We start from the raw sequence: 11,354 nt of genomic DNA on the forward strand, positions 1-11,354 counted from the left end.
GCCTGGTGGGCTGCTGTCCATAGGATCTCACAGAGTCAGACACGACTGAAGCGACTTAGCATGCATGCATGCATTGGAGAAGGAAATGGCAACCCACTTCAGTATTCTTGCCTGGAGAATCCCAGGAACAGAGGAGCCTGGTGGGCTGCCGTCTATGGGGTCGCACAGAGTCGGACACGACTAAAGTGACTTAGCAGCAGCAGCATATATACACAGTTGGGCAGCATCACCATAAAATTGAGAACATTTGCATCTTCCTCCCTGAAAGAAACCCCTTACTCTTAGGAGTCGCTTGCCATTCCCTCCCCATTCCCCAGCCCTAGGCTGTAGGAATCTACTTTACACCACCATGGATTTCCCTATTCTAGACATTCTACATAATGGCATGCATGTTCAGTCTCTCAGTCATGTCCAACTCTTTGGGGCCCCATGGACTCTAGTCCGCCAGTCTCCTCTGTCCCTAAAATTTTCCAGCCAAGAATATTGTGGTGGGTTGCCATTTCCTCCTCCAGGGGATCTTCCTGACCCAGGGATTGAACCTCTGTGTCTCCGTCTCCAGCATGTCCTGCATTGGCAGGCTGATTCTTTTCCACTGCGCCACCTGGGGAATTGGAATCACACAAAATGAGATCTTTTGTGATTGGCCTTTTTCAGTTAGCATAATGTTTTCAAGGTTCATTGACATTATATCATGAATCAATACTTTGATCCTTCTTTTTACAGCCGAGTAATATTCTATTGCATAGATGTATTTTGTTTATCCATTCTTCAGCTGATGAACACTTGTGTGGTTTCTACTTTTTGGCTATTGTGGATAAGGAAATAATGACATTTCTATGCAAATCCTTGTGTCAGTGTATGTTTTCATTTCTCTTGGATATTGCCAGGGGTGGAATTGCTGAGTCCCTTGGTAATTCTGTGTTTAACTGCCAAAGTGGTTTATAAAATGCCTGTATCATTTTACATTCCCATCAACAATGTGTGAGAGTTTCAAATTGTCCACATCTTCACTGGTGTTTTTATTATTTTTCTCTTGTTATAACCACCCTAGTGGTGTGAAGTGGTATCTCACTGTAGTTTTGATTTGCTTTTTGCTGAAAAGCAATATTGCTTTTGGGCATCTTTTCCTGCACTTATTGACCCTACCTGTATCTTCTTTGGAGAAATGTCTGTTCCGTTTCATCGCCCATTTTTAAAGCGTTTATTTTGTCTGTGTGTTTTTGACTGTGCTGGCTCTTCCTTGCTCTGTGGGCTTCCTCCAGTTGCACTGAGGGGCCGCTGGTCTCGTTGTGGTGCGCAGGCTTCTCTGTTTTCGAAGCCTGGCCTCTGGGGCACGCGAGCTTCACCACTCACAGCGTGTGGGCTTAGCAGTGCACGGGGTTAGTTGCTCCACAGCATATGGAATCTTCCTGGAGCAGGTATCGAACCTGTGTTCCTTGCACTGGCAGGTAGACTCTTAATCACTGGACTGCCAGGGAAGTCCTGCCCATTTTTTCCCCCGGAAAAGGCCTCACATATTTATTACTAAGGCAAAGCATTAGCTGACGACAGAGAACCAACCATTCCATCCGTCCCATAGAACACATGTGGGCTGTCCCAATCGTAGTTCAGTGGTTAAGATGTAAGTGACATGACAGGATGCCAGCGACCTTGATACAGCATAGATGTATGCAACTTCATATGCAGCGAATATGAGAGTGCAAATATCTTTTTGAGTGAGTGTTATTGTTTCCTCCAGATAAATATACAGAGGTGGAATTGCTGGATCACAGGGGGCTTCCCAGGTGGTGCTAGTGGTAAAGGACCTGCCTGCCAATGTAGAAGCTGTAGGAGACATAGGTTGGATTCCTGGGTTGGGAAGATCCCCTGGAGGAGGGCATGGCAACCCACTCCAGTTTTCTTGCCTGAAGAGTCCCATGGACAGAGGAGGCTGTTGGGCTATGGCCCACAAATTTGCAAAGTCGAACATGACTGAAGCGACTTAGCACACATAGTAGTTCTAATTTTAATTTTTTAAAGGAACCTCCAAACTGCTTTCCATAGGTGGCTTCATCAATTTACATTTCTGCCAACAGTTTGACAGGGTTCTTTTCTCTTCCATGTTTGAAACACCAACTGTTTTCTCACCTTTTTTCCTTTCTTTCTGCCATGCAGGGCATGAGGGGGGCTTCCCTCAGCTCAGTCAGTAAAGAATCTGCCTGCAATGCAGGAGATCTGGATTCAATTCCTGGGTCAGGAAGATTCCCTGGAGAAGGAAACTGCAATCCACTCCAGTATTCTTGCCTGGACAGTCCCAGGGACAGAGGAGCCTGGCAGGCTCCATAGACTGTAGTCTACGGGGTTGCAAGAGTCGGACACGACTGGCAGGGCGTGAGGAATCTTAGTTCCCGTACCATGGATGAGAGCTGCATCCCCTGCAGTAGAAGCTCAGAATCTTAACTGCTGGACCAGTTAAGAGTGGGATGTCCCATTCTTGTCTTTTGATGGCATTTTAACAGGTGTGAAGTGATATTTCATTGTGGTTTTGATTTGCATCTGCCTGATGACTAGTGACTTTAAACATCTTTTCTTGCACTGTACCTGATGGCCATTTGGATGTCTTCTTCAAAAAAAATTTCTATTTGGTTCTTCTGCCCATTTAAAAAAATCATATTGTTTGGGTTTTGAGTTTCTTTCTGTATTTCGGATATTAACCCCTTATCAGATATAGAGTTTGCAAATATTTTCTGCCATTCTGTAGCTTGTCTTTTCGTTTTGTTGATGGTCTTTTACTGTGCAGAAACTTTTCAGTTTGATGTAGTCCCACTTGTTTATTTCTTTACTGCTTACTGTTGCATGAAGCAACTATTTTCTAATGTAACCTTTTACTTCCTTTAATGATTTTCTTCCGTATACATTTTGAGTTATTTCCTTAGTGACTGTTCTAGGGCTTACCATATGCATTTCAACTTAGAATCTCCTTGGATTTTTGCTGTCTTAAATTTAAAAAAAAATATTTATTTATTTTGGCTGCACTGGGTCTTAGATGCAATATGCTAACTCTAAGTTGCATCATGCATGTGGGATCTAGTTCCTCATCTGGGGATCAAAGCTGGGCCCCTGCATTTGGAGCACAAAGACTTACCCACTAGACCATCTGGGAAGTCTCCATGCTGCCTAAATTTTAAGGACATATATAGAAATGTTGATCTTACATATCTCATTTCCTCTTCCCCATTTTGTCCTATTATTATGTGTGAAAGTCACTCAGTTCTGACTCTTTTTGACCCCCCTGGACTGTGTAGCCCACAAGGCCCCTCTGTCCATAAAATTCTCTAGGCAAGAATACTGGAGTTTGTATTCCCTTCTCCAGGTGATCTTCCTGACCCAGGGATGGAACCTGGCCGGGTCGCCTGCATTGCAGGCAGATTCTTTACCATCTGAGCCACCAGGGAAGCCCATGCTATTATAGTTATTATTATGCTACTGTTGTTTTACATATTGCATCCACGTGTGTTACAGAACAAATAATACATTGTTATAATGATTACTCCGTGCAGTTATATGTCTGATAAAGAATCCAAGAAAATAAAGGACGGCAAATATCCAGAGTTGTTACATTAGTTTTCTCTTTTTGAATTTCTGGTTTGATTCCTTGTTTTCATCAATTAGAGGTACCAGAATGGAAAAGGACCCATGTCCTCCGCCTGCCTTTCGTCTGTGACAAAAAACTTTAGCCATAGAATAAGTTTAATCAGAGAAGTGAGACAATGCAGAGACAAAGGGCAACAGTTCAACAAGACCAAACAGTAACGTTTAGTCATTAAACATAGTCAAGGACTTCTAGTTCCTCTTCATGGGTTGTAAATAATATTCTGAGCAGTATGCTGTGTGCTGTCTTTAAGATACTGAAATCCCTACCAGGCGGAAGAAGTGAACTACATGATAACCAGATGGTAGCCATGACATAAGCTAAGCTGTTACAATTTTGAGAACCGGCCTCAAGGACTTGGGAACAAATTGACCCTGGAACTGAAGATTAACTGTAGGGAAACAGTCAGGGTGATGCTGCAGACCACCGAGTGACCAATTTGAAGATCCGTCAGAGCTGGCTGTGCTATTTCTGCATGTAGCCCCCTCCCTCTGTCTATAAAACCTCTTGCCCACTGATTGTCATTGGGTCAGAGGGGGGGGGGTTGTCAGCCTTTGGAAGGAGTCCACCTCCCCTCCACCCCAGTTGCCAGCATCCAAAATAAAGCAAACTTGCCTTTCCACCAACTTGCCTTTTTATTGGCTTTTGAGCAGTGAACAGCCAGACCCCACTTTGGGGTCATTACATTACTACCTGGTGTTATTTCCCGGTTTCAATTCAGCTTTGTTCCTCTCATCTCCTTTGTGCTATTATTGACAAATATGTTACCTTTCTACATGTTATAAGGCCCCAAATAAAATTAATAATTTTTATACAACTGCTTTTTAAAATCAGTTGAGACAAAAGGAGAAATATGCATGCATGCTGTTTTTTTATAATTACAGAATTACCTTTATCTGTGGTCTTTAATTTTTTGTATGTATCGAATTAATGTCACCCCCCTCCCCCACCCACCTTTTGGGGTCTTTCTCTGCTGAATGGTCCCGGAGGGAGACTAGTCAGTCAATGCCTTTCAGGCGGACACTTAGGGTGTGAACATTTGAATGCTTGGAGGGGGAAGAACATGACAGAGAAAAGGTGGTCAGGGCATTAGGCTTGCACCTTCGTGACTGGTCCCCTCCCTGGGCCCACTGGCAGGTGAGAGGTGACTCCATTCGAGCGGTGCTGCCATGAGTGTCCACTAGATCGCAGAAGAGCCTTTGCCTGTCTGCCAGGCTGAGGCCAAATAGCCTAGGACATTGATGTAGGGTAGGCAAGTTTCCTGGGCATTACTACTCTGGGCCTCAGTTTCCGCATCTGCAAGATGAGGCTAATTATGGTTCCCAGCTTGTAGGGTTGTTGGGAAGTCTGGTGCGTGCATCCTCAGTCATATCCAACTCTTTTGTGACCACATGGACTGTAGCCCGCCAGGCTCCTCTGCCCATGGGATTTTCCAGGCAAGAATACTGGAGTGGGTAGCACCATTCCTTTCTCCAGGGGATCTTCCCAACCCAGGGCTAGAACCCGGGTCTCCTGTGCTGCAAGCAGATTCTTTACCAACTGAGCTACAAGGGAAGCCCTTTCCTCCTCCAGAGAGTCTTTCTGACCCAGGGATCAAACCCGCATCTCTTGTGTCTCCTGCCTTGGCAGGTGGATTCTTTATAACTGAGCCATCAGGGAAACCATTGCGTGGTTTAAAACGTGTATAATTGTCTGTACTGCGGTGGTAGGGGCTGTCTGTCTTTGCTGGCTGTACCCCTCCTGCTGTGTGTGAACTCAGCGCTCTGGGCCTCAGTTTCCCCAGGCTTCAGGGAGGAAACAGGCAGTGGAAAGAAGTCTTAGAGCCTGGTGCACAAAATGAATCCTGCGAGGGCAGGAGAGGATCCAGAGGAGGGGCAGTAGGAAGGACGGGGAACAGAAGGGAGAGGAGAGGAGAGTGAAGTAGAGAGGGAGGGTGATAGGAAGAGCCCTGGCCTTGGGACCTGGCACTACTGTCGCCAAAGCCTGGGTCAGGATGACCCTTGCAGCTAAGAAGAGGGACAAACACTTGGGTGTGTGTGTGTGTGTGTGTGTGTGTGTTCTGTCTAAAAGTGTTTTTTTGTTTGTTTGTTTTTACATTTTGGCCCTACCTGGCTTCTCTGCTAGCTCAGCTGGCAAAGAATCCGCCTGCAAAACAGGAGACCCTGGTTCAACTATTGGGTCTGAAAGATCCCCTGGAGAAGGGATAGGCTACCCACTCCAGTATTATTGGGCTTCCCTGGTGGTTCAGATGGTAAAGAATCTACCTGCAATGCAGAAAACCTAGGTTTGATCCCTGGGTTGGGAAGATGCCCTGCAGGAGGGCATGGCAACCCACTCCAGTATTCTCCCCTGGAGAAACCCCATGGACAGAGGAGCCTGGCAGGCTGCAGTCCATGGGGTCATAGAGAGCTGGACACGACTGAGCAACTAGGCACAGCACAGCACGTGCCTGGCAAGTGCTGTCACGGTTCCCGCTGCGCCCCTGACCCACCCTCTTGCCCCTACACACCCCTCCTGGCTGCCCCCACCTGGGGCCAAGCAGGAATCGGACCGGATAAGCTGGTCCTAGACCAGAGATGTCAAGCCAGGCGTTGCTCCGTTTCTGTCACCATCATTCAATTAGGTGCAGCCAAGTTCCTGGTTCAAGAGGACGCTCCTGAGTGCCCTGGACCAGTTTGTTTAATCCAGGCTTCTCATGCAGTCCTCGGCTTGCATCATCAAGTTGCCCCTCCTGGGCTGTCCTGGCTGTCACATTTGGAGCTCCGCCATCCTGACCACTTCCTTCTCCATCTTGGCACCTCCATCCTTCCAGGGCTCTGCTGGCCAGAGTCATGCTCCTGTCCTTTTGTCCCCCAGATGTCTGCAAGCCACCTGCTCCCCCGTACCCCAGGTGCCACCCCATCCTTGCCCTAGCCTCAGTCCCCACTCCTCTCCTGTCCCCAATTGTCCCTGCTCTCAACCTTCCTAAGGTTCCTCCTCTGAATTCATTCATTCGTCATTCATTCATTCATCAGTACCTACTGTGTGTTGGGAACCGGGGACACAGCCGTGACCACGACAACCAAAAGCTCCAGCTAGAAGGGAGCTGACATAGCAATGGGGGAAATGGCCAAAAATAAGATAAAGAAGAAAAACATGTACCAGCAGAGTGTGACGTGCAGGTTAGGGAGAAAAATTAAGTAAGGAAGTTTGGTCTCTGTGCAGCTATCTGCTCTTGCCCCCCACACACACACCCAGGGGCCAGATCCTTATTTTCATTTCTCATTCTATTTGGGGGGAATCCTAGGGCATTGTGAGAAGGAGAAGCAAAGCAAGCTAGGGGCTCTTTCTTCTTGTCACTCAACCGCCCCCAGCCTCAATTTTCCCCTCTGTATACGGGTATCACAGTTCACACCTCTGAGGTTGTTTCAAGGATTAACTGAATTACCCGCAGTGGGCACCTGATGATCACTTGAGAAGTGTTTGTTGGTCTTACCACCAATGATTGGTTTGGTTCACGGTCAAGATCTGAACAGCAGCTCCAGGAATTCCCGCTCCCCGCCCCCCACAATCTATGTAATTAACTGTATTTCCTTTTTTGATCAACACTTAACTTTTATCATTTTATTTACTTTTGGCTGTGCTGGGTCTTCACTGCTGTGCGGGCTTTTCTTTAGCTGTGGCGAGCGGGAGCTACTCCAGCTGCGGTGCTCGGGCGTCTCACTGTGGAGGCTTCTCTTGTGGAGCACGGGCTCTAGGGCGAGTAGGCTTCCGGAGCTGCGGCCCGTGGGCTCAGCAGTCACGGCTCCCGAGCTCTAGAGCACAGGCTCAATAGTTGCGGCACATGGGCCCCTGTGGCACGTGGGCTCTTCCCAGATCAGGGATTGAACCTCTGTCTCCTTACCACTGAGCCATCGGAGAAGCCCTTAACTTTTAAACACTATTAACAGGTACAAGCTTCCCAGGTGGCACTAGTGGTAAAGAATCTGCCTGCCAATGCAAGTAACACAAGAGATGAGGGTTTGATCCCTGGGTCAGGAAGATACTCTGGAGGAGGAAGTGGCAACCCACCCTGGTATTTTTGCTGGGAGAATTCCATGGACAGAGGAGCCTAGCGGACGACAGTCTATGGGGTTGCAAAGACTCAAACACGACTGGGCGTCTGAGCATCACAGATACAAAATTCAACAGGCACAAAAAGATAAACAGCATAAACTGTCTCCCTCTTTCACTTCTCATGGCTCCCCAGTTCCCCGCCTCAGCAGACACCATGTGAACAAGTTTTTTGTGTTTCCCTGCAGAGCCTTTGCCAGTATGAGGAAATCCTCATTGTCTCTTCTCTTTCTATACAAACAGAAGCCTCCTGCCCAGACTTTCTGCACCTTGCTTTTTCCTTCACAGGGTATCTGGGTGCAAGGGTTAATAATCAGCCTTCTGTTGCTCTGGCTAAGCCATGAGAAAATCACCATGATTTTTATGGAAATTGGAATAGAATTCCAATTTATTCTTTTAAGAATAAAAGCAAAATATAGCAATACAGTATAATCTAAACAAAAGTACATCAGGTTGATTAGTTGGGGTCATCATGCCCTGCTAAGCCAAGGAAAAACATAGTGTGGACCTTGGAACACGGGGTCAGCGAAAATTCAAAACGCTGCTTGTGCACACACCAAGATGTTTTCCCAAAGCATATGTGGGTCTATGACCTCCAGCTGGGTGATATCCCTTGTACAAGAAAATAACAGAGATAGTTCAAAGTAATCAATAAAATGGGAGATGTGACCGGGGACACAGGAGGCTGATTTTATTGTAGCACAACAGATACTTTCTGCTTGCCAAGACACTAAATAAAAATGATGTTGCTCCAGGGAACAGAGCTTTTGATCCTAGGGGTCTTGAGTCTCCCAGTCCCATCTTTAAAACTTTAATTCTGTCTCTCGTTTCTTTTTTCCAAACTGTGCTTGGATTACTTTTGATCCCTACCTACTGCACTGGCTACAGCAAGTGGCGCCCAAGGTCGGGCTCAAAAGCAAAGGATCGCAGAGAGCGAAGCTAAAGTTGAAATATCTGCACACGGTCCTGAGTAAGAATGGGGTGAGACCTCTGAAAATCTTCTTTTGGGTAAGTAACACTCTCTCAGGCATTGAAACCAGTGTTAAGCATGGGAAATTCAGAAAGCTCAGAACAATATTGGTCATATATATGCCTCTTAAGGCAGCGTTTCAAAGCAGAGGGAACAAAATTAAGTGAGGGCAGGTTATTGGAGCTTTTGCAAACCATTGAGAAACACTGCTCATGGTTCCCTTCTCTCGGTACTTTAGATTTAGGAACATGGGAGAAGATAGGTAGTGAATTAGAGAAACTTCTTTGCAAGGGAGTGAGTGCCCTTGCCTGTATCCATCTGGTCAACCTGGGCACTGATAAAACCCATTTTAGAACCTTTCCAGACCCCAGAAAACTCAGAAGGGCATGAGGATGAATGTGAAACCCCAACAAAGGGATGATCTGAATATGCTAGAGCCCGAGAGGGTAGGGCAAAAAACTCAGGAGGCTCTCAAAGCTGCAGTTCCTTCTTCGCCTTTGTTTAGAGAAGACGAACTTCCTCGGCCTCCTCTTTCTCCCTCTCCAGTCTTAACCGCTGAAGCATCTCAAGCTTTTCCTTCCTTACGACAGACGGCAGTTCTGTCACCCCTCCAGAAAGGTATTTGGTGGGCTGGACAGGAGAGTGACTTGAAGGCTATGGTGACTTGGAGGTGACTATGGCATTTCCAGTGACAATACATGAACGGACAGCTCCTGGGGCAGATCTTAATAATCCTAATGGGGTGTATGAGGTTGTCCCTAGATTCCCTTCTAAATACTAAAGGAACTTAAGCAAGCTGTTCAGAACTATGGAGTAAGTTCTCCTTTTACCTTGGGAATGGCGCAGGGTTATTAGTGCAGGGCATAGCTGAGGGTTCCTGCTTGATTATGGTGGCTCATAACCAAGCCAGGCAGATCCCCATCTCTTCAGATCAATTGATAGGCAATGGAAATTGGGGGAGAACTCAAGATCAAGAGTTTATGGAAGATCAGGCTACAGAACAGGTGAGGTGATACTGCTTAAGAGCCTGGGAGAAAATAGAAGTTAAAGGACAGGCTTTCTTTACTTTAAGAGAAGACCTCACCTCCCCAGAGAGACAATTCCTGCTGGGACAACATCTTATCAGTCAGGCTACCCCTGTCAGCAGAGCCAATTTGAACATTCTCTGGTTTAATTTTTAGCTATGAAACTATGACTACAAAAAAAAAAAGAGAGATGACATTTTGGACACTGAATAGCCATGATATTCTTTAAACTCCAGAGAAAACTGGCTAGAATAAAATCTGTTTTGAAATTACAAAACCAGTTCTTCTTGCACATGCAATTAGGAAAAAGTTGGCTTATTAAAATACTTTTTTGGAGCTCCAATTCTGCCTGAGAAACAAAAACAGGCCTGGGTAAAAACCTGAAGTTAACTCTTATCATGTCCTTGGGATACATAGCCATGAACAAATTGATAGAACTCAAACCAAGAGAAAAAGAAGAGGCAAAGAGACATTTTAAATTTCAAGCGGAAAACTATGAGATCTCTGTCTGTCTGTCTGTCTAGATTTATCTGTGTCTCAGTGTGTGTCTTTGTTTTTGGATAATATGAGGTTAATTTATAAATGAGTTCTATTTAAATTCAGGTTCATGTGAACTGAAAAATATTCAATATTAAATATCTAACATTAATGGTTGTCTGCTAATCTAATTAAGACATGTCTTGAGTCATCAACATTATGTAATACTTTTTTTTTTTTTTTTTAATTTTTGTTTGTTTGTTTATTATGTAATACTTTTAATGTGCCTAGGTTTAATGTAAGCTAAATTTGTCAGCAGTTCATGGCTGCTTAAAGAAAATAATTTATGTTTTTAATAAAAAAGGTATTAAAAAATGAAATTACAGTCTATTAAAAAAAGGTAAGTCTAAATTTACAGGTGGCTATTCTCTAAAGAAATAAATGAAGTGATGAATACAAAAGTGTAAAAAAAGGTTTGTGGCAAATGATAGAAGAGTTTTGTGCATGGTACAAGTTTCTTAAGACATTAAACTGCTTTTGAAGTCTTATTGTTATTTTGCCTAAGTAAATAACTATTTTTTTCACAGTGAATATAAGCTGGCACCAACGTGGAATTCGATTTTGTCTTCCTGTTAAAAGAACAAAGTTTTTTTGGAATATGGCTTTTGATAACAGACTATGTAAAGTTCGTCTTTAAGTGATTCATACTTGCTTTTAAAATCTTTTGTTACTTTGATAAAATGAATGAGTGATATTTCACAATGATCTATGGAGACTATGGCACACATAGACAAATCTCGTTCTGCTTCTACAAAATTAACCCCTCGTCAGGAAATTTAGAATAGATAAACAATGGCTATAAACCAGCCAGGGCTACGGGAAGTCCAAAAGTTGCTTGGCTTTTCCCGGCTCCCTGACAAACCTCAACTTTATTTGATAAAATAAAGCCTCTTCTGACTTCAGGGTTAATATCTCACAATAGAGAAAAAAAACAGGTTAAAATGTGTTTTCTACAATCTCCAGTGATTGGGGCACCCACTTTGCTGGACAGGTCGTCCAGACACTGACAAAAAACTTCACAAACTTCTCGGAGACTATCGTTTTTACTGATGTCCTAGGGCGTCAGGCAAGGACCACAAAACAAAGGGCTTGGTTACGT

Source organism: Odocoileus virginianus, chromosome 3 (genome assembly GCF_023699985.2).
Source record: "Odocoileus virginianus isolate 20LAN1187 ecotype Illinois chromosome 3, Ovbor_1.2, whole genome shotgun sequence".
NCBI classification, from domain to species: Eukaryota; Metazoa; Chordata; class Mammalia; order Artiodactyla; family Cervidae; genus Odocoileus; species Odocoileus virginianus.